General features: G+C 37.5%; 1 long non-coding RNA gene across 1 annotated transcript; it reads right to left on the bottom strand.

Moving 5' to 3' along the window:
* Positions 1-621: 621 nt before the first annotated feature.
* LOC113947498 lies at positions 622-17,668 on the bottom strand. Its single transcript, XR_003527763.1, has 3 exons — positions 17,523-17,668; positions 17,123-17,191; positions 622-714 (listed from the first exon to the last, which is right to left on the bottom strand). It is a non-coding gene; the product is annotated as an uncharacterized LOC113947498 (long non-coding RNA).
* Between the last annotated feature and the right edge of the window lie 5,768 nt (positions 17,669-23,436).

The raw sequence follows: 23,436 nt of genomic DNA, 5'->3' as shown, positions 1-23,436 counted from the left end.
CTGTTTCATTCGATTAGTTTCTCAGGCAGTATCTTTTGGTTGAGGCTTTCCAGAGAGTTAACTAAGGTGAAAACAAAATGTTTCTTTCAGATTATATTTTTGGTCTGAAAGGAGACTGGTAGCTTTCTTCTGCCTACTTGAAGCCTGCTGAAGTGCATGTACTGTACTCTCTCAAAGCTCGATTCTTTGCAGCTCTGAAAATAAAATACTGCAGTTTCTCCCATTGACTGACTCAAATAAAGTAATCTATGATGCATGAACAAGTCTAAATGAAATAATAATATCCTTAGCAGTGAAAACTGGATTGGTAATACAATAATTGAGCAGATTTATTGTCATCTCCTTGGACTAGCCTGCTGAAATAGCCTGCTAGTTTATTTAATCTCATATCAGAGGAGTTACTGGCTGGTAATCAATCATTAAACATAATTTAGAATGATGGATGAAAATGTCAGCTTTTCCAACATAATCAATCCATGTCTCATTAACACATATTATTTATGATTCTTATAATGGAACCTGAAGGAGTTTCCAGGGGGAAATGGAGACATCAGCTGTTGTTGAAATGAGATGAGATATACTGTAGTTTATGAATTAAAACTGCATATAAAAAATACTTACCTACAGTATCAATCATCCTTTACCATTTTACAAATGAATTGAGTGCCTTGGCTTTCCTCTTCTTGTGCTCTGTTCATTTTGTTAGTAATAATTCTGTGAGAAAATTATTAAAAAACATATAAGAAAGACCACTTTGCAAATTATTTCTAAGGTACAGTGTGGGGAAAAGCCCTTGAATGTAAATTAGTAAGAAACACTTTACTGCTCTATTGCTGTTCGCTAAGGATTTTGGACACCTTTCCCCCCCGCCTTAGTCCCTATGCAGACAAATCAATACATCTCTTCAACTACAGCACAATTCTCTTTTAAGGATACTTTCTACTGTATTTTACCTCAAAGATGAATGAAATCTAGATTCATGCAGTTGTTGTGCAGCGGTAATCATGGTCACAATGTCAGCTGTTACCTCAGTTTGACTACATTTGAGAATCATTTTATACTTCAACTCTTACCCATCGATAAAGGGAAATGAGCAGTAAATGACTGCCTAGAGTACAAAAGACCAACTCATATTTTGGATGAAAATGAAGATAAAATGTAGCTTTGATTTGCCTGTGGAATTCCCATTAGCTGCACCACTGGCAGAAAGGAGTTGGATCAATAGATGACTGGCCACAGGAAACAGGTTCTGTCTGTTCAGCAGCCAATGCAAAAGCAAAACTGTCATAGAGTGATCCTTATCAGATCATCTTCATATCCTGGTCAGCTAGAGGCTCATTGAATTCCTGGTCCTATTTTGGCTCTGAGCACAATGCACTTACAAATTATTTGTTCATAGTCATGAAAACCATCAGTGTCAATCTCTCTTGTTCTTTTCATAGGTAATGTACTTACTCAAATTGTTTAAGAACTGTATCAAAACATCTTTTTTCCTGCTGAAGAAGAATCTACTAGCATCTTTTCTGGTTGTTGTTGAAGCTTGACGGAAAGGATTTACTACGTGTCCTTCAGTAAGTTCTTGGAGGGTATTTCTACTTTACAACAAACGTTTCTGAGTTTATTTGATCAAAAGATCAAATGCTGGCTGTGTAGGAAAAACAAACACTCTCTACAAGCTATTAGCTTTCCAGAGGACAGCTTGTGCACACGACAAATGAGACACAAAACATAGTGATCTTAATGTTTTTCCCCATCCTAGACCTGCAGAGCAGAGATATTTTATTTCTTTTCAATGTTCTTTAATTCATATGGTTTCAAATTACTGTATGTGAGGTGAGGATTTGTATACACAAGAGAGCAATTTTGACTTGGTTGATGTATGGTTCTTGGAAGAATAGGTTTTGAGAGCACAGCACCAATTTAAAAAATGTTACTATCTGCTTATCATAAAGTAGGAGGAAAAAATCACTTCTTCATGCAATGATGACATAAATTACATTACCAAATCCTCTAGCCTAATCCTAAAAGTAACCACAATGTTTTTACACTTATTCAGAAATTTATCATTGAGCTACAACAAAACTGGTTATGCAGATTTTATGTCTTCAGAAATTACAACGATAGTGTCTGAAGATTGCCTTTTTATGGCAGCTGAAGGAGTCACACACTGGAAGGCAGAAAAGACATCTAACTAAGAACTGTTTACAGTTTTTAAATTGCAGAAAACAAGTATTTTCATATTACTACAGTATTATCAATATTTTAATATCATTATAGCCCCAAAAGTTTTAAATTAAGTAAATATTCCCATTTATTAATGTTGTTTTTGTTGTTACTATTAGTATTATTACTACTATTATTATTATTACAGTGAAGTTTTGAAAAATCTTGGCAATCAAGTGAAGTCCTGGGTGACTGGAAAAGGGGAAACATTGTATTCATCTTTAAAAAGGATAGAAAGGAGCACCCTGGAAACTACTGACCTGTCGACCTCACCTCTGTGCCTAGGAACATTATGGAACAGATCCTCCTAGAAGATTCGCTAAGGCATATGGAGGACAGGGAGGTGATTTGAGACAAACAGCATGGCTTCACTAAAGACAAGTCCTGCCTGACAAACCTAGTGGCCTTCCACGATGGAGTGACTACATCAGTGGACAAGGGAAGTGGAAGGGCTAAAGATATCATTTATCTGGACTGCTGTAAGGCCTTTGACATGGTCCCCCACAACATTCTTCTCTCTAAATTGCAAAGAGAAGGATTTGATGAGTGGACTGTTAGATGGATAAGAAACTGGTTGGACGGTTGCATCTGGAGGGTAGTGGTCCATGTCTCTGAGTCTCAGTGGATATCATGACAAGTGGTGTCCCTCAGGAGTCCATATTGGGACCAATGTTATTTAATATCTTCATTAATGACATAGATGAAAGAACTGAGAGCACACTCAGCAAATTTTCAGATGACACAAAGCTGAGTGGTGGTGGTGGCACACCTGAAGGATGGGATGGCATCCAGAGGGACCTGGACAAAATCTAGGATTGGATCCATGAGAATCTAATGATGTTTAACAAGACCAAGTGGAAGGTGCTGTAACTGGACTGGGGCAACCTCTGGTATCAATACAGGCTGGGGGATGAGCAGATCAAGAGCAGCCCTGCCAAGAAAGACTTGGGGGTGCTGGTGGATGAGAAACTAAGTAGGAGCCAGCAATGGACACTCGTTACCCAGAAAGCCAAACATATCCTGGGCTGCATCAAAAGGAGCGTGGTCAGCAGGTTGAGGAAGGCGATTCTGCCCCTCTGCTCTGCTTTGGTGAGACCCCACCTGGAGTGCTGTGTCCAGCTCTGGGGTCCCCACCACAGGAAGGACATTGACCTGTTGGAGTGAGTCCAGAGGCCCACCAGTATGATTGGAGGGATGAAGCACCTCTCCTACAAGGAAAGGCTCAAAACTGTGTTTGTTCAGCCTGGAAAAGAAAAGGCTTTGGGGTGACCTAATTCCAGCTTTCCGCTACCTGAAGGGAGCCTACAAGAAAGATGGAGGGGGACATTTTACAAGAGCATGTAGTGACAGAACAAGGGGGAATGGATTCAAACTGAAAAAGGACAGATTCAGATTAGAAATTAGGAGGAAATTCTATATACTGTGACAGTGGTGAGGCACTGGAACAGGTTGCCCATAGAAGTTGTGGATACCCCATTCCCTGGAAGTGTTCAAGGCCAGACTGGATGGAGCTCTGAGGAATCTGATCTAGTGAAAGGTGTCCCTGTCCATGGGATGGGGGTAGAACTAGATGATCTTCCAACCCAGGCCATTCTGTAAGTCTCAGTTTTTCCTTATAGAATGTGGAGATTTGGTTGAAGAATCTCTATCTAGCTGAAGTTATCTGTGATAACTCTACCACAGAGAAATATGTAATCTAACGTATAGCAAAAGGACTGCGTTTTGTATATGCCTACACTGATATAGAGAGAATATTTTGTGCAAAAATCCAGACTGGAAAAAAGTTCATAGATATATTAACACATTAGACTGTAGATGAAGACTCCTACAAAATTAGGGGTCTTAAGGTAGCATTTCAATTTCTGTCCAAATCTTAGCAGTGAACTCCAGAAAAGAAATGGGAATATATATTATAAAAAAAATTACAGACATGAGAAAACAGTGTTGGTTTATGTCAATAAACCAGAAAACATGCACATATCTGGTTTAGTTTTTTGAAGAGCACACATGCATCACGAAATGTCTGAAAGGGACGTTTGGAGATTTTTTCTTATTCATTCTTCTCAGGGGAGAGAAAAGAGAATGAAAGGTTGTATTTTATATTATGTTCTCTCCCACACAACCACAGTTTTCTGGAGAAAAAAATTCTTTAAGATTAATCCCTATGGAATTGTTCATTCACATTCATGAAAACAGAGGGACTGATACTGCCCTTGAAAGCCCCTATAAGATGGCTGTAAAAGTATTAAATGAGGCCATCTTGCTTAGCCAGCCATTTTTGGTAAGACTACTGCCAGGCTCTATTATATCAGAAAAGAAATGTATCAGCAAGAGGAGACACACAGTCTACCTTTTCTAGCAATCATAATACTTTTCCACAAACACTCAGATTTTTTGAAAAGGAATGTTTATCTTTTCTCCAAGTTTAATTCTGACAATATTGTAGACTTCTAAGCAACCTGACGGTTCAGTAGACTTGTTCCTGTCTCTTTCACACTATTGTGCTTTGCCAGTGAATGAGTCACTTCAATAAATATTCCATTCAACTCCAAAAAAAGAGGAAATAATGTTAGTCTGATTCTTTCAGTTGATTTTTGTTTGTTTTTCTAAGCACAAAACAAATAAAAAAGCACCAGCAGTGTGTGGCTTTTGGAAAGAAAAATCTGGACAGCATCGATAACAGTGAGACAATCATTGAAGCCAAATTTCATTCTGCTACAGAGAGGGAAGGTTTTTAAATTACCACAAATTGAAAACATATGGCAATCAAAAGCTGTGTCTGAAATGAGAAAAAAAATGTTGAGAATCAGCAGGTATCAATGGCCTTTGTATATGTTAATATTTCACTTCTAGTGAATGAGAATTAGGTTTAGTTAACCAAAATGCATTCTTGAAAAGAGATGGCACTGACAAAGGGAAATTTTGGTGTTTATTGTTAGTAAACTAAGCATAAGTTTTAAACAGAGCCACCAGACAGATTTTTTTATTGTTGTTGTTTGGTTGGTTGGTTGGTTGGTTGGTTTTGTGGGGTTTTTTTGGGGGGAGGCTTTTTTTTTAATAGTCCTAGGGAAATCAAAACTTAAAAAAAGGGCCACTGTATAAAAGCAAAGAGGAAATGGGACAGATGATCCAAGGAGCAGAGAGGTTGCAGTATATTGGGGGTGAGAGGTCTGCCAGATGCAATTAGACAATGTCTTATTCCCCCGTGGGATGTTATTCGGTGATAAATACTTCAAGGTTTTGCTGTTTTACCTAATTTACTATATGGTTTATAATTAAAGCTGGGCTACTACTTTATCATTAGACTGCAGACATAAAGGAACACCCTTCTTCTTTTATAGCAACGACTGATATTTTAATTCGCTTTTGAAAAGGTGGATGGTAAAAGAAGAACTAGATGGTGAGATTTGAGACTGCTAAAATGCTGCCACAAACATATTCAGTGCACAACTATGACACAGATGAGTATCATTTTAAGGCACAGTTAATGTTGTAAAGCTTTAATAAATATTTTACAAGTTTTTGAAGAATTTAGTAGTATTTGACTAAATATTTGCACATTATTTTCTGCGGTAGGATAAACAAACACTATAGCACCCACTTGGAGAATAATATTCATTATATGCATTATCTGTATGAGCCCATGATACTTTAGATCCAATGTAAGATGAGTGTCTTTTATATAATTGATTTTACAAAGAAACATTCTAAGTAAAAATATTAAATATAAATATTTACTACTCCTTACTCTCCATATAAATTAGTTTCTGACTTATTTTACTAGGAAGAAACCATCCGCCTTTTGGCACTTAGTGGGTATGTAGTTTGTAATGTTGAATGAAAGCACCAGTATGCACTGTTTTATGCTATGACCTACCAATAATATGTACCTAATATATTGTATTGAATGGAAGACTTCGTAAATCTGCTATACAATGCTCTTAGTGAATTTACAGGTCATAAAACTTACAAAATCAATGTATGTTTGATTAATCAACTCATAATGTCAGAGTTTTTAATTAATTCTGTTTGCCCATGCCTGGTCACTATCATGTGCTGGAGGTCACCAGTACTGACTGCTTCTCAAAACACCTTGGAGATATCAAAAATGCTGAAGCCCTTAGAGATTTGAGATGCTTCCACTTGAAATTCTATCCAAATACCATTTGATTATTGGTTATTTCAAGAGTGAAAACAACGTACGTATGACTTAATAAATGCCTATCAGTAAAAGTCAGGTTTTAACACTGGCAATCTGAGCCAGTGATTCACGATATACCACAAGTGCTTTATTATCACAATCACTAGGAAAGATACTCTTCATGAAATCAAAATATCACTTTTATTGTAATAGTAAGTCCATGCTTTATTTATGGAATCTCAGATATTTTCATTTGTTTGTATTATTTTACATTGAATAAAACAATTCCATGTTAAATCTGTTCATGCTGTGTTTCCAGATCATGGGAACTCGTTCTCGACCTTTTGTCAGCTGTTTGTTGTTTTTTTAGAGAAAAATTGAGATAATTCCATTACCAGCTTGGAAAGCCCCTGGGTGCAGCTCTGCTCCCCTTTGTCAGTCCAATGCTTTCATCACATGGTCCATGGATGATGGGGCACTGTGTGGGGAAGTGGCAGGTCCCAATCTGACAGAGCAGCACTCCAAGTACTCAGTTATATAGACTCTTACTATAGGTATACATATATAACAGCTAGGTACAACTATGCCTATCATGAATCTAGTAAGAAAAGCTAATGAGTTCAGACTTTACCAGATCAGCTTGCAGGTCTTTGTGCGCTGTCTCTGCTTGAACATGGTGCGCTATGATGAGCACAACAGACCCTGTGCTTGTGATGCTTTTAAAGAAGCCTTCGCAATAATGAGTTACGGGAACCCGAAAAGTCAGACACTGCACGTTTAAAGAGGAAGTTGCACACACCTCTGCAGTGCTCTGTATGAAACCACTGTCACCTGTACGGATATAATCCATGCGGCTTCTCCTCCTGAAAATATTCTGGATGCTAGGATCACGATATATGAAAACCTGATAACACATAACAGAAGCCTTGCCATTGGCATAGACCTTGACAGGAATTCCACCCAGGAGAACCTTCTTATGTTCAAGCATTTGCACGGACAGGATACTGGGTAATAACTGTGTTACTCTCTCTCACAGTAGTGTGCAATGAATGCTTTTGTTCTCAGCTATAATCTTGAATGTAAGGAAGTCTAATGGGAACATTGTATACTTTCAGTCTTCCAGACACTTAAAGTAAGTATTGCTTTCCTGTTCTTGCCTCTCAGAATATCCTGAATAGTTACCAGATGCAAAGACACCGGTAACACAATCTTGCTGAGTTTAGAAGATATTTAGAAAAAAGCCCTGTAATTGTAGCAGTTTAAAAGCTTTGACTGTTACTATAAGTACCACTTTTGGATTAAATTTGGTATCACTTTTTCAAAATAAATATTTTCAGCAGGCTCTGCAGTTAAGTGCATCATTATGATTAATTTATGCAGAATGAAGCAGCCTTTTTAATTGATAATGATTAGTGAACTTTCTAAATCTGTAAAACTTCAGCATGCTCAAGCTTCCAATAAATAGCACTGTCTATTTTTGCATCACAGCTTCCATTTAACAGAACAGGAAATATCTCATCCTGAAACTGCTGATGATTCAAGCTCAAAAAAAAAAAAAGGCTTTTATTTCACCTACAGCACGAGTGTGGGCTCATGTCAATTTTTATAAGGCCTGCTCCAACCAGAAAGGAAAACCTAAGAATTCAAGAAGTGAGGGTTAGTAGAAGTTCATTTAACTTTATCTTTTTGTTTTCTGCCATCTGATTATGACCACTGCTTGTTTTGTACTTAAAATTGATTAAACACTTCTTGTGGAAGGTACAGTAATTTTGCCAGTTTCTTAGCCCAGACTCTGGAATTTTGGAAAGTAGATACATCTGAATTATGTAACACCACTATGGTCTCAGCTGGAGAGTGCAAATGCACTGAAATGCTCAGGAGGAAACTGGTGTGACACCAGTGTAAAAGGTAGGAGAATTAAAACTTTTTGTTTAAAGTGCTTTCATATTCTGACCACAGATTTGTCTCCTCATACCTGCTCTGCATCATCTCTTTTTCTGAGCAAACCTGGGTCAGCTTGAAAGGAAAGCTGCCCCCCCAAAGTTTATATGCATGTGGGAGACTAAACACCACTATTTTAAATTGCTGTGAAACTTCAAAGCCGTATTCTCTGGTGCTGTATTTGTGAGCTGCAGAATCTTTATATGTTGTAACTGGATAAGATTAACTCAAAATCTGTTTTTTAATCAACAAATCAAAATTAGTTGGTGGTGTACTTGTCAGGTTTCTCATGGTAGCAGGGCAGCTGCATAGGGGAGGTCAGTCACACCCTCCTCACAAGACAGTTGGCAAAGAAGAATCTGAAAAACCTATTCCCATTCTTAAAGAAGATTACTCTTGATATAATGACAACTTCACTTTCACCCACAATGTTGACTTCATAATCATCTATAAATGTTTTCTGTGCCCAAAATGTATAATTTATTTCTTTTTTAGTTTGTGAGAAAAGAGCAAACTTATGTCACATACAAGACATCGCAAGTCCATCTAAGTCTATCTAAGAAAAACTTTGTGGATACTAGTTCAGGTCTAGTTCAGCTTTATTCCTAAAGCTTGCAATACACCTAACATAAATCCATATAAAAGAACACCATGTCCAAGTTATTTCTATGTCTTTTGCTCTCTAGTGCCTAGGATAAAAAAACCCCATGAACCTGTGAGATGCGTCATGAGTCGATTGCTTATATCTGAAACGTTGCTGTCCCAAGAATAGCTACTTAAACCTATATTGGCAAATTGTGATTTGCACATGACTGTTCTTATAATTAGAAGGGAAGCTACTGATTAAAAAAAAAAAAAAAAGAAAATGATTGCAGAAGTAGCAAGCAGTAAGAATAATGTTTCCATTTAACTTCGTTTAGTACAAACAATGTAAAATGACAACAACATTCAAACGCTATTTGTGTACATGGCCCAATCAAGGGTAGTTTGTCTCTCAGATTAACTCCTTTAGTCTGTTTTGGAAAGATGCTACATAGAAGCATTTCTTTTTGTCTTTCTCCACCAATGTTTATTCTCACTGAGGAAGGTCGGTGTTAACAGCAGGACACCAATATCCAGTGCACACCAGAAAGTGCACTAGCAAGACAAGCATGGACTTGGTGTAATTGAGTTCCTTTCCTGTCATCTCAAATGGTACTTTTATGTGGGTGAATACTAGTGACAATTATACCCTGAACTGCTGTCTGCTGAAGTGAAAATGAGGTAGACTTTATGCAGTCCACCTGGTGAAATGATTCCTGCTTATGCAATGTCAGGTGCAAAAGGAATTTGATCAAAGTAGTCCTACTGTGCAAGATACCTGACAGTGAATGGAGAGAAGAAAGGATTGCATTTTTGCCATTTATTAAGCATTAGTAGAAAGTCAACTTGATTAGAAGTGGGACTGCTTAATTGAACATGACTATTACAGTTTATAGGGCTGGGTTTTTTAGTTCCTTCCTTCAACATGATCTCTCTGACTACTTGATAAGAGTTACCTTCTTCCCCAGTCACTTCTCTTGCCTGACCTTGGCCTACAGATAGGCTTTGGCAGTTAATGATATTGTGGCTTACAGTAGCAGAAACTGCAAAACAGGGTCTTCGCAACGGCCTCAAGCCTAAGTGGTACTTGATAGCTAACAGTTAGAATGGAATGGTGATAGCAATGGGTGAAAAAAAAAATCTGACATTTTATACTTCTGTTATCTTGAAATGTGAAGGAAAAACTACAGTACAAATAGCTGTATGCTTGCAAATTTTTTTTGATTCTGCAAAGCATACCTTTGTACAATTGCAGTAAAAATTTATTCAAATATTTTTGTCCATGGGTCTTAACATTCATTGATGTCTCAGTTGTGGAAATATGGAAAGCATTCTTTCTAGGGAAAAAAATGACAGCTTAGTCATAAGTTCATATTTTTCTTTACCCTATCATCATTTCACTAAAAAAAAAACTTTTAGGGAGGGTAGGGAGTCAATTTTTGCCATAGATTCAATCATTCACTCTATCTACTCTATCAGTAGATAGAGTCACAGAAGGAAAAATTAAGGGCAGACTTTGACCTGTCTGTAAAACAGCTTTTCTTCTAACAAGTCAATAAAGTGAAATATGTAGTCAGTTATGGTCAAAGTACACCCTTCACTCTGCATAATACCTTGCATAATTTCTCAGGTAAGAAAAGACATGGCTCTGCTACACATAATTTTCACCATGCAAACTTCAATTGTTGATATGATGATGCAACCTGATACTTTCATTAAGCTTTTGGTGCCTGACTGTAGTAGCCTCACTTTCCACATTGAATTTTATGATCTGGTCATCATTTTCCAGTCAAAAATTTCTCATCACATACACAGCTAGCATACAGATGATTCCAATCTTAGGTCTTAGTCATTAGAATGAGATCCATCGCTGTTTTAGTACACCGAAGATAATGATGACAAGGCAGGTGGGGTAAAGTCTGAGTCTGCCTGGAAGGGTTGGTGCCCATTCTCAGAGAGTGTGGTACTACTGCATTGGGTACCCTGGGGTTGAAGGCTCTGACCTACCTTAAAGATGCTTTCTGGATACAGGTCCTTTGTGACTACACAACATTGCACTGGCAATCTATTAGTACATGGTTGTAGGTCTTTTTTAAGACAATGTCAGTTTGCTAACTGAGAATGAGAAGAAATTTTGTGGGAGGAGGACATCTAGTGATCTGATATGTATTTACATGCTGAGCTATTTTCCTCTCACAGCTGAGTCAGCCAGCTAGCCAGCTACAGGACCTTTTGAAGTGTAGTGAATAGGGGGCAGGTATGCTTTGCTATAAAGCTGTAAGCTTGGGGTTTTGCTAAGACAATATCCAAAACAACAGCCTTTTAACCACCTAATTTTCAAATCAAGCCTCTTGAAATTAAATGTTGCATAGAATTAATGATTATGGCTACACTTCTTGTCTACAACCATGACATTTCCCAGCCTGTATTTTGCTGACATTAATTACCGCTTCCACATTTCTTGCAGAATAGCCATTAAAATCCTGATATATTTAATCCTAAAGCTTTCAAGTGAACTGTACAACTGCTCAGCATAGCAACATCTCTGAAACACACTGACAGTTCTTTAAATACTGTTTTAAAAATACTTCTTTTAAAAAATTCTCCTGAAAGCATGATTTATTACATCTCAGATTGATGAAGATTAGTTATTCAGCATTGTAACTACAAGGATATTTCCATACTTCATACTATTGGCCCCTGACAGACTGGATTTCTCCTGCCAAATTTCATCTTGGAAAAGACCCTGCTAATGACATACAGCTTTTCATGAGCGTGTTTGTACCAAAGTAGTAAACGAGGGGGTTGAATGTCTGTGTGTATGTAACAGGCAAACACCAATACGAGCAATTCTCTAAGTCACAGGGCACATCAAGAGGGGTTAAAAAATCCATTCAAACCATATTAAGAAATCACACCCCTGATTCAGGACTGAATCCCACTCATTCACACCAGAATTCATACAGAATAAAACCCAAATGCAGAACTGACTTTTTAAAGAATAGCTTATACTGGCAAATCCAATACAGTATGGAAATTCTAAATCTTCTTTGACTTTGAGAGGAATCAGTCCTGCCCTATGTAGTCTTAGACTTGTTATGCTGTATGATGGTTGGAGGTAGAATCCTCTCACCTTCCTAATACAAATATTCCTCTGAATCTGACTTTTCTGGGAAAGTAACAGCAGATGATAGATGATAGCACAAAGCATTGCTTACGGCAATTTTCCTTTTCATCTCACTGTCTTTCTCATTACTGAAGTAATCCTAACTTGTATAACCTCCTCCGTAAAGCCACTGCCCTCCCCACTGAAACAAACTATTTGGGAGGTGGAAGGAGCAGTAGTGATCCCCTCCTGCCCCCCCTTGCAGGAGCTCTGGGGCTCTGAAAGTGCTGATCCAAAGCCAGGAACAGAGTCCTGGCTGGGAAGGCAAGTCCCAGCAGTGTTGAGCTGGTGAGGCTGCTCAGGAAAGAACATAGCAGAGCACAGAAATTATACGCTTCTGGCACCATGACAATATTAACAGCTAAAGTTGTTTGCTTTGCCTATTGCACTTACCATGACAATAAGACAAGATAGTCTGAGAACATGTGGAAATGGTGAACTTTGGAGGGTTTGGATAGTAAAGAGAATAAATATGAAGTAGATAGATTTTCAACATGCTCTTTATCTAATGTTTTACTGCTTTCATTTTTTTGTCCTTTTATTCAGAAACCTTCTGTTTCCAGTAAGACCAAACTTTTAACTGGAACAGAAAAAAGATGTTGTACTTTAATTCAGGTCGTACACTCATGAGGAATTAGAAAATAATTTCAGTGACAATGAAGCTAGATAAAAAGGAAACCCTCCTTTTGCCTCATTACAGAACCCAAAGTGAGATACTGAAGTAATTCTTAGGGAAATAGATTGAATTCTGTACTATTGTTTATTGTAGCATTTTCTCAATCACTAATACCGGTATATAAAGCATATGACTATTTTATATATATAGAAAATTACTTAATCTTCTTTTATTTTAGCCAACATAACCCATGAAAGTTGGCAGGAGCAAGAATACTGAGTAACTTTTTATGGAAAAATAATTCTGGATGCCTTTCAGCCTTATTACCATGACTTTTTCTTAAACTCCATTGATTGTTGGACTAAAAGTTTAAATTTCCCTGCACAGGGACAATTTCTCTCAGGGATGAAGGAGATTTCTTTGTCACGCATAAAATTTTCGTTCCAAAATCTGATAAAAAAAATGTCATTGACGTTGCTGTGATTATTAACCAAGCTTCTAATTTTTAACATTTTCAACCTGACATAGTTTTTATTCCTAAATAAAGAAAAATCCTTCTCTGAATAAAAATATATAAAAAATATAAAAATATATCACTTCCTTCTATTTCCTGATTCTGAAAATTACCAGGTCCCAAGCTCTGAACATAATGAAATTGAAGATCCTTGAGGGTGATCTGAAGAACCATAATGGTGAAGAATTGTGATATGGTGGTTTAGCCAATTTCATAGTCCACTCAACCCTAGAAAAATGAGAATTGAGTTTTCTGTTGCTAAATATAATGAATTCCTTTTCTGTCCTGTCCTGTCACAAATTGTCAAACTTCATCAATGAAAAGAAAGATGTGGTGCATGCACATATAAAAGGTAATATGAACATACATATTTTTAATGGAGAAATACTGCATATGACCACAAGAGGATTTTTTTGAATCAGATATTGCATAATTCTTCTAAGTAAGTATTTTAAAATTAGCAGATAGAGTGATGTAACACAACTTCCATATCTTCAGAGCAATTTTCTACTATTTGCAAATGTGGCTACATATTCAAGAACATAAATACAGCTAAGTGACTTAATTTCAGGATAACTTTTAAGCTACGTTTAGTTTGAATCTGTTGGTATGCAACAGAACAAGGCAACCACTTTTAGTTAGAATCAAACACCTTATTGAATCAGAGCATGAAACACCTCATCATTTAATAGTAACCGGACTTACACTTTTAGTTGTATTTGCAATTGTATTAAATTCAATGTGGCTTAGCTTGATTTTGAGGACAGTAATAGATGTCATTTTTGTTTTATGCCACATATGAATGTACTGTCAGAAAAAAGATCGTCAGATTTCTCTTGATGATCACTCTAAAATGCTCATAATTACAATTTCATTCAGTTATGACAATATTAAAACTGGAAATTTGCCACCTTACGCAAATTTCAATTTATCTCCAGCCTCTAGCCTAGGCTTTTGCTAGTCAGGGGATACAATAAGAGTACTGGAATCCCCCAGGACCCTACATGTGCGTATTCCATAAAGCTCTTTTAACCCAGCACATATTCTGGGGGACCTTATGGGTTCATGCCCAGGATGAATTCCCCTGTAAGCCAAAAGAGTCTTTCTGACATGATTCAATTTGCATTTCTCAACTCTAGTGATAATAAATTATACTGAAACTTTCCAGAATGTGAAAGTAATATTTATACATTTAGTAAAGTCTTCTGCAACTACAGAAATTATATGTTGTTCACTTTTATGGTCCTTGTTGGCAAGTGAAACACAATAGATTTTTTCTGTAGAAAATCGAAGGGACGCTACAAGTCATCAAGCAACTTGAACACCTACTCTCATGTTAGAACCAGTGCTTCCTGGTAGTTCCAAATATCCTTTGGATTTGAAACCTATTGTGGATTAACCCCAGCTAGCACCTGAGTACCACATAGCTGCTCACTCATTCCCCTCCCTGCCCTGTTCTGGTGGGATGGGAAGGAGACTCAGGGAAAATAGAAAAAGTAAGACAAGCAGTTTAATAATGGAAACAAATTAAAATATAATAATAGTAATAACAATAATGATAATTATAGTAATAAAGAGGAGAGGAAGAGAGACATAAAACCCAAGAGAAATAACTGATGCATGATACAATTGCTCATCACCTTCTGCCCAATGCTCAGCCTGTCCCTGAGCAGCAATCAATGGGATCACCAGATGTGTTTTCTTTAATCAAGTGAACCAAGCATAGAATTTGTTTGCAGAATAATTCCTTCAATATTTGGTGGGTGAAGACCTTGCAGTCTTCCCTGAGCATGACCCATCTTGGCTGCACTAGGACCTCTAGCGATAATAAGGGTCCCTGTTGGGAAATGTCTGGTGAGAGCAGCACAGGATCCATCAGTTGGACCATTCCTGTCAAGTACAAGTGTTTTTGTGGGGCAACAGACAACCAAAGGGTGGCATCCCTAAGAGTTTGCTGCTTCTGGCTACTTTTAGCTATTAAGTAAATTTTAATTATCAGCCTGCCAGTTCCAGTGTCTTTTTCCAGTTATACAAAAGTGAATAAGAAGGACACCACACACATTTCTATAATAGTGCATTAAATGTGCATCTCATCAGTTTTAGAACATAGAAGACTTTCTAGGAGCTGGCATATTTTTATGCATACTTGTGCTATGCACTGTACTCCTACAAACAGCTTGAAGATCATGTTGAAATCATCTAGTAGACTGTACATCTTCCACTCAGAAACAGGAGCACAGTGAGAAATAACTTTGTTTTGCAAAGGCAAGAGAAGGTCTTGAGACAGCCTAAAGCAACAAATCCCCTTCCTCCCTGTAAACAGCATTGGTGCCAACAGAGTAGTAACTGTTCAAAATATCAATACTGGAATACTAATTCTTTATTAGAATGTAGAGAACAGTTTTGCATAAGACTCAAGAGTAACAAGCCAATAACTAATTTACACTGTCATGTTTATTTAAGTTGTATTTTTTGTTTCTCGGGGACACAACATAACTTGGATAACACTTACTGACATATGACAGATTGTCTCCATAGCTTTATGGAATGCATGCTCTTCAAAATACTGTTCGCTACCAGTAAAATCAGTGCTTAGGATAAAAACTGATGAAAACATTTCTCTTTTGTCAAAGTACTGATGTTAAAATATCCCAATTCAGCACAGTTACTCTGAAGCAAGTAATCTAAATTCAGCATTATAATATTATACAAAATTAATACTCAATGAGGTGCCAAAAGATGGAACACAGATTCTGCTTCTTCTGGATTTTCATGGTAATAAACATTTAAACTCTTCTCATCAAGTGTAGTGTAACCCCAGGATATAACAAAAATGAGTTTCACATTATAGAAACTCAGGTAAGTAATAAACTCCCTCACTCAGAACTGAGTGGTTGTATCTCATTTTAGTCAGCATGACAAAAGGAAGAAACCTGTGGGGATTTTTAGCAGAATGGAATGTTAATAACAGTTAATGTTGCACAGGTCTTACCCCAGATTTTCTTGTTTGTTGGGTTTTTTTGTTTGTTTTTTTTTGGTTTTTGGTTTGGTTTGGTTTTGGTTTGTTTTTTTAATTGTTTTTAGACAGTGATGTATTTCACAGGTCAGTTAGCATAAACTCAGGTCCAGATTACCCGAAGACTCTATAGAATCTTTCCTCTGGTGTCTCACCTGAGCATGGGGGACTTCTTCAAGACATGGGGTTATTTCTGCTGAGCCAATAGCTCAATAGCCAATAGCTATTTTATACTCTTAGCTGCACCAAGAGTATAAAATAGTCTTTTATGAATAAGAGGCAATGAGTGGGTAGAGGCAAAGCAGTTTCTTATAGGAGCAGTCAGCCTCAGGAGGAACAAGACTGATGGTTGGTATTAACAGCAAAGATAAACCCAAGGCAGGGTACCAAGTGTTATAAAACTTGTATGACGTGTATTTGGTAGCCCTGTCCCAAAGACCACCTGAGATCTCATATGTCTTGCTGGGATGTGGGCAGATGGCTGCAGTTTTTCTCCTGTCTCACATCCCCAGTGGGCAGAGTTTTTGAACAGGTAACGTTTGCTTGTGTTTTCCTGCAGAAAAACAGCCCAGGAATCAATTGTAATTTTGGGCTGGGAGACATTCAACATAAAGTAAAGAGAGACTAGGGAAACACTGGTAAAACAAATGAAATCATCCCATAGTTATTTATGCCACGGGTTAATATTTCAGAAGGTAGACAGAAACGTTATATTCCTGCAATATCAGATGTATGCATTCAACTGTCTCATCTAGTAGGTGGCTGTTCTACACCTTAGGGTTGAGTGAGAGTTGCTGTTTGTTTGGAAAATGAGTGTTGTACCGCTCAAGGAGAACCAAGAGTCCTATTTATTTATTTAATTATTTTTAATCTATTGTTTATTTATCTTTAAGTTTTTATTTTCAGTGATTCCAAAGTCTAACCTGTCCCTGAGAAGTCTGCTATGTGGTGAATCCAATTGTCTTGGAGTCCTTCCTAAAGCAGAAAAAAGCCTGAAATGTTCAATCAAGTTACCACGAGATGCATCACACAAACATAGATCTACTCAATTATATGTTTGTATAACATAAAACAGTACTTCAGTAAGTCCTAATCATGAAACATGACATGTCAATCAGTTTGATACAAATGAAAAAAATTACATTACTTCCACATAATCACTCTGAAAATTCTCAGAAGTAGAGAATGTAACAAGAGATTACATCAGCCTTCCTCACAACTTAAATTAAGGGAGTATAATTTTGCTGTGCTCGTAAAATTATGTTAACCTACTTTCTGAGAGTCAAATATGTAAATGGTAAAGAACTGGAATATGATACGTACAAGACACCGTAGGGGAGTGAATCATCGCTGAAGAATTTCAGTTCACTCTGTATTTCAAACCTTAAACTTTGTTGGTTCACACAAGCATTTCGTTTAGCGTTGATGTGTCTTTGTGTCATGTTCCAGAAGATGGTAGTTGTCCCATAGTATTTTATGGATATATAACAGCTGTTTTCTCTCTGTACGGGCTGTGGTTTTTTTACTGCTGACTTTCTCTATTTTACCACTTAAGGAGTGGTAAATTAGCATTACTTTAGTGCTAGCATATAATTTGTACCTGAATTTTTTTAGCATCTATTCACTGTTTGCTTTTAAGATTTTTTAGAATTTCTAAATAAAACTAAAATGAAAATAAAAATATTCGTATTAAAATACATTATTAAAGGCCATCTAAAAAACCATGCAATACTATGTATCTACTACTTGACTCTAGTCAAGTCTGTTTTGTTTCAAATTGAAGAGAAGAAATCTGTGCTGTCAGCTCAAGCTTGGGATAAGGCATTATTTAGCCAACGATAGTTAAAACAGATTTAATTGCATCCCAGAGCAATGAGAAAACCATTTGAGCAAATGTTATCTGTGCCTACTGATGCATAAACTGAGGTACAGAGGAAAGCTTTTCTATTTTCATGTTTGTTTTGCTAATTCTCCATTTCATTACAAATCTTGCATTTATTATTCTTTTAGACTCCATAAAGTGGAATTGTAACACAGTAAAAGTGTTAGCTTCATTTTTTGAGCTTATCATACTGTGGTTGCAGCCAAAACCAAAGATATAAATGTTCAGAACTTGATGCCAGATGGCAACGGCAACGATGGTATCTGTAGATCTCTGTAGGCAGCAGCATCATATTTTGGAGATCACTGGCGAGGCTTGAGGTTTAGCATGACTACAAATCCCATATGAGACAGCACAAGAACGTGGATGGATTCTTTCCAACAGACAGTGCCTGCTGCATTTATGGTCTCTTGCTTACTGCAGAAGTTCTTGAGTTGCATGTGCATTACTAGGTTTACAATACTGTATCTGGTGTCTCAAAACGCTGTGTGTTTCACTGAGACTATGTCCTGTTTCTTTGTGTGAATTTTCTCAGTACTTTACACAAAAAAGCACTTGAGTTTGATGGGAACATTTGGATCTTATTTGATTAAAAGTAATATATTACTTTAATACCATCTCCAGTATTGCTGAAGGTCAGTTTGTTCCTGAGTGTCTTTTAGAGTCTCTAATTTCTATTTCTTTTAATCTAGGAGCAAGCAATTCATTCCATTGTGATTAATATGTTTTTGCCCTACTTGCTGCACAAACTGCAGAATACATGGGAGTCATTTTGGGGACAATAGATGAATTGTAAAGCAGTGTTTGTGAAATTACTGTGGTAAAATCCTAGCAAGTTCTTCTCTCTTCTTACTCTCCTTCTCTTTCTCTGTTCTCTGAAAACAGTTGAGTTCCCATTGTGATGACTTGAGACTACTTCAAGGATCAGTAAAGAATGATTTAATAAATTAATAATCTCTCTTGACCTTGTTTCTGCAGGAAAAGGAAAATGTGTTAAGAATAATTCCAAGTCCTTCCCCTCTATTTCAGCTGCCAGGAGCTGAATAGACCTTCATTATCTATGGAAAAATTACTGAAAGCCCAATTTCCCTCTCCAAATCCTCTTGAGTGCCTACCACAGCACTGAACTACAATAAGGATGATACAAGGTATTAGAGTCTTGTGCAAAATCATGAGGAGAGACATGATCCCAGTTTCAAAAGTCTAAGAATTTCAGGTCCCTAAACTATTACCAGTGGATGAGGATGATCTGGTCAAATATGAGTTTACACGTCGTGCCTATGACAACCTGTAATTAACTTTATTAATTACCATCTTTAAAGTAAAGAAAAACTTAATGCTTCATGGTCAAAAGATGATGGTGTCTGGTTTAAGTTGGACTAGAAAACGCCTCTGATGCAACTGAATGTGACCCTGTGGCTCTGGCCACAAGAAGAGAGCTGCTGCGTATGTAAAGTGGCAGTTTAGGAGACAGTAAAGGCACTGTGTTCTATGACAAAGCTGCTAGAGAAATAAATGAGTAAAACAAGACTGCAGCAAGGGAATTAAGTGTTCACCTAAATATTTAGAAGAACTAGTGAAGGCTCTAGAGCAGCACAAGGCTATCTGGTCTAATCATTTAGAGTGGTTCTACTAGCAGAAGAGACTGCCAAAGTCCAGATTCAGACCTGTCAGGCTGACAACAGGCAGGACGAACCTCAGTTTCAACAGACCTGACAGCAGGAATGGATGAACAGAGCCAGGCTGCAATCTCGGCAAGTACAAAGCCAGAGCATTAAGCCCTTGTTCCCCCAAGCGAACATTATCCACTGCATTGTACTTTGGTGCAGAGTGGGTGGAACAAGTAATACCATAGAACCATAGCATGGTTTGGGTTGGAAGGGACTTAAAGATCATCCCATGTAATGCTTCTGCCACGGGCAGGGATACCTTCCACTAGACCAGGTTGCTCAAAGCCCGAAGCCCCTGGGTGTGGCCGTGGGCAGACCCCGCCCTGGCCCCGACAGGAGAAAAGACAGTTTCACATGATAACTTTACAACCAAATTGCTGAAATAAGGTTTTTGATAGGTAGATGGAAAATCAGCTGGCCTACCAGGCTCCAAGGGCTAAAGCCAGTAACTCACACCAGCAGCCAGCCCTTAGTGGCATCTCTCAGGGGTTAATACAGGCACCAGTATTTTAGACATCTTTATTAAGGACCTGGACAATGGGATGTAGCACAACATCAGCATGTTTACAGATACCAAACTGCAGGTAGCAGTTGATAAGCAGGAGACCAAAGCTTATGTATAAAGAGGCAAATCTGATAAGAAATCTCAAAAGCTAATGCAAGGTCCTGCATCTGGGATAGACTAATCTCATGCAACAGAACAGGCTAGAGGCAGCTGGATGGAAAGAAATTTCACAGACAAGGTCCTGGTTGACAGCAAGCTGAGCATGAGCCAAGTGTACCCTTGCAGCAATGCAAGCCAGCTGTGTCCTGGGATGTGTGAGCATGAGCATAGCCATTGTTGCTTGCTGACTGGCTGCTAACCCTTGCTATCACCTCCCCTCTATTAGGCATTTGAAGTCACCTCTGAAGTACTGCCTCCGGTTTAGCTTCCTCAGACCAAGAAAAACTGATATACTGGAGCAAGTCTAGTAGGTAGGCAGGTGCAATTCTATGCAATCTCCTTTTTCTCTAAAATAAATAGATTATGTGGAAATGCAGCAGTGGTCACTTTGAAACCCTGTGGAAATTAACAGCTAATACCTACATTTGAATCTAGTTGTATGTAATAAGGGAAGAATTCTCAGCTTTTTTAACCAGCCTGTAACACCTAGAAATGCCAGCATTCTCTGTTAAACAACTAGGTCTTATTCTTTTTATTAAAAATTCATGTACATTCAAGAATACAGCAGCCTGGTCAGTAAGAAAACACGGGGATTCTTAGTTCCTCCCCCAGAATAGGAGTTTAGGGTTTAAAGGTGAAGACCTCCATACTAATATGAGCAACCTATGAGGATAAGGGGAAACGGAGGCATATCATGAAAGCGGGATGCTTCCAGCAACAGTAAGTCATAGGGCACACCGTGCCTGTTAGGTAAAGTCAACAAATATCACATCACTCTCTGAAGATTAAAGCAATGTCACAGCCATAACTAGAAGTTATAATTAAGAGTGGTATGAATAAGAAACCTAACTGGTTTTAACATATGCTTTCAGCTTCTGCCTTCATTTCTTGACTCTCTGTAATACCTGCTAGGGCTTTTCTGAGACAACTGAATCCTAAAATCTATGCTGGGGATGACAAACAGTGTTATTTCCTTCCCAGCACCCTATTCTTTGCCTTAAATGAACTTGCATTGGTAATATGTGACAGAACATATTCCTTTTCAAACACATTCACAATAATGTTACAAAAAGTTAGGAAAACTCTTTCGCCCTTTCACTTTTAGCAATCCATATTTAGTTTAGAGGTGAAAAAACCTAATCTAAAATCCCATGCTGTATCATCTTGCCTTGGATACCTTCTTTGACCTTGTAGAGTAGCCTTCATAAAGCAGTAGAACTAAGATGATGAGGGAATAAGAGTTGAATTTACACTTATTCGTTAGTATATAAGTACATGTAGCTTTTTTAAATTTACTGGGTTTAACAATTACAATATTTTGTTTTTTTCATAAACAAGAATCAGCCAAGGGAATGCTTTTTTCTTTCTCTTATGTTCTCAGTATGTACCTATTTATAACAATGAAACAAAAACTATGTGGGAAGCCATGCTAGGTCTAAAAATCCAGGTGAGTTAATTGGCCATAAATTTAAAAAGATTGAAGTTTTCTGCTTAACAGCTGCTCCAAAACTTTAGTGCATGGACGTTTTTACCAGAAGAAGATTTTTGTTAAGGAAAGTACATACAAGTAGATGTGAAACTCATTGACATATATCCCTCAAAATGATTTCCATTTTTCTTGTCTGAAAGATATTTTCCCAGTGCATGCTAAATTGCTGCAGATAAATATTTCTCTCGAGACACTTAATTTTTATCTTTGCTTTCACTCTGCTCAAGAAAATGAAGTAAGACTGACTCATAGAATTTGTGTTCTCCCTACACAATTAAAACAGCTAGGACATAGGAAAAGGATAATTTTAACTTTGAGATGGCCGTTCTATTTTTGCCAGCTTAATGTCACCTGTGGCTTCCAGTTTTCCTCACATTGCAGTGGTTCAAGGAAAATACAGCATAGGACTGGATCCAACACAATAAACCTTGCAATATTTTTTTTCCTGTGAAGTGACATCAAAGCTGACTGATGTTATCAGAAACTCATGAGGTTGTATTATCTGTATAATATAGGCTCAAAGCAAAAACGTAAGTACTAATAGTCAACTGATACTCTGAATTTTCCAGAGTAGGATGCAAAATGTCCCCTAAAAAATACATCACAAAATGCCATGGGAGCCTGCTGCAGGACAATGCTGTTGTGAAAGCAATGCAAACATCAGTGCACAGAACCTCAATCCTGAATTGTCACCTCCTTCTAATCCTGACCCGATTGCATGTGTCTTCACAAATCATTTCACCTCCATTCCTGCCACTGTATTCACATTGCCTACAGAGATTGTAAATTTTCTTTTGAGTGAAGGAGCTTATTAGAGGGAAGATGTACATTTTCTGTAAATTTTTATAGAAAGACAAGTAGCTGATGAAGCTGTCACCACTAATAGGAAATAAATATTTTATGGTGATGAACAACACAGAGGGTGAAGGGAGAACACAGCCAAGAGAAGACCTGAAAGAAACGACAAGTGCTTTATATTTGACATCATGCCTTTGATTTAACGAGACTGCTTACAAGCTTCTATTTCAAGGTGCACTTTTGTGAATTACGGGAATGACGCTGCAGTATCAGGTTGGACCATTTACTCAATAGTGTCAATCAAGACATGGGAAAATGGTGGGAGTTGGATACTCCGGGAGCCTGGTATTCATCAAGGTTAACAGCAGTCCTTTTTGCTTGTTCCTCCTGACTATCTTCTAGCTTGGAAGTTACACAAATGGGAATCCTGTACTTGTAAGCAGAATTCTCAGGAACATTAATTTTTGTTATCTTCTATTTTCATTTTTTATCCTAATTGTTTCTATTAAACAGCAAAGTCTCTCACTTTGCCTGCATTTACAACTGTTGAAACAAAGCTTTTAGAAATGTCTCTGTGTTTAGGTGTTTCAACAATGTATGCAATGCTAATATTCTCCCCTTAACTGATGAGAGCTAAGTTATCAGAGAGACAGATGTAAAATTGTATGAAATACAGCAAGCTCCTGGTACAACAGATTTTAAAAAAAAACCAACAGTTTTGTTGTTTAAATAGG

The sequence above is a fragment of the Corapipo altera genome, unplaced genomic scaffold (genome assembly GCF_003945725.1).
Source record: "Corapipo altera isolate COAL_440 unplaced genomic scaffold, ASM394572v1 24b, whole genome shotgun sequence".
Classification (NCBI taxonomy): domain Eukaryota; kingdom Metazoa; phylum Chordata; class Aves; order Passeriformes; family Pipridae; genus Corapipo; species Corapipo altera.
This window is presented reverse-complemented; position numbering and strand designations above follow the sequence as displayed.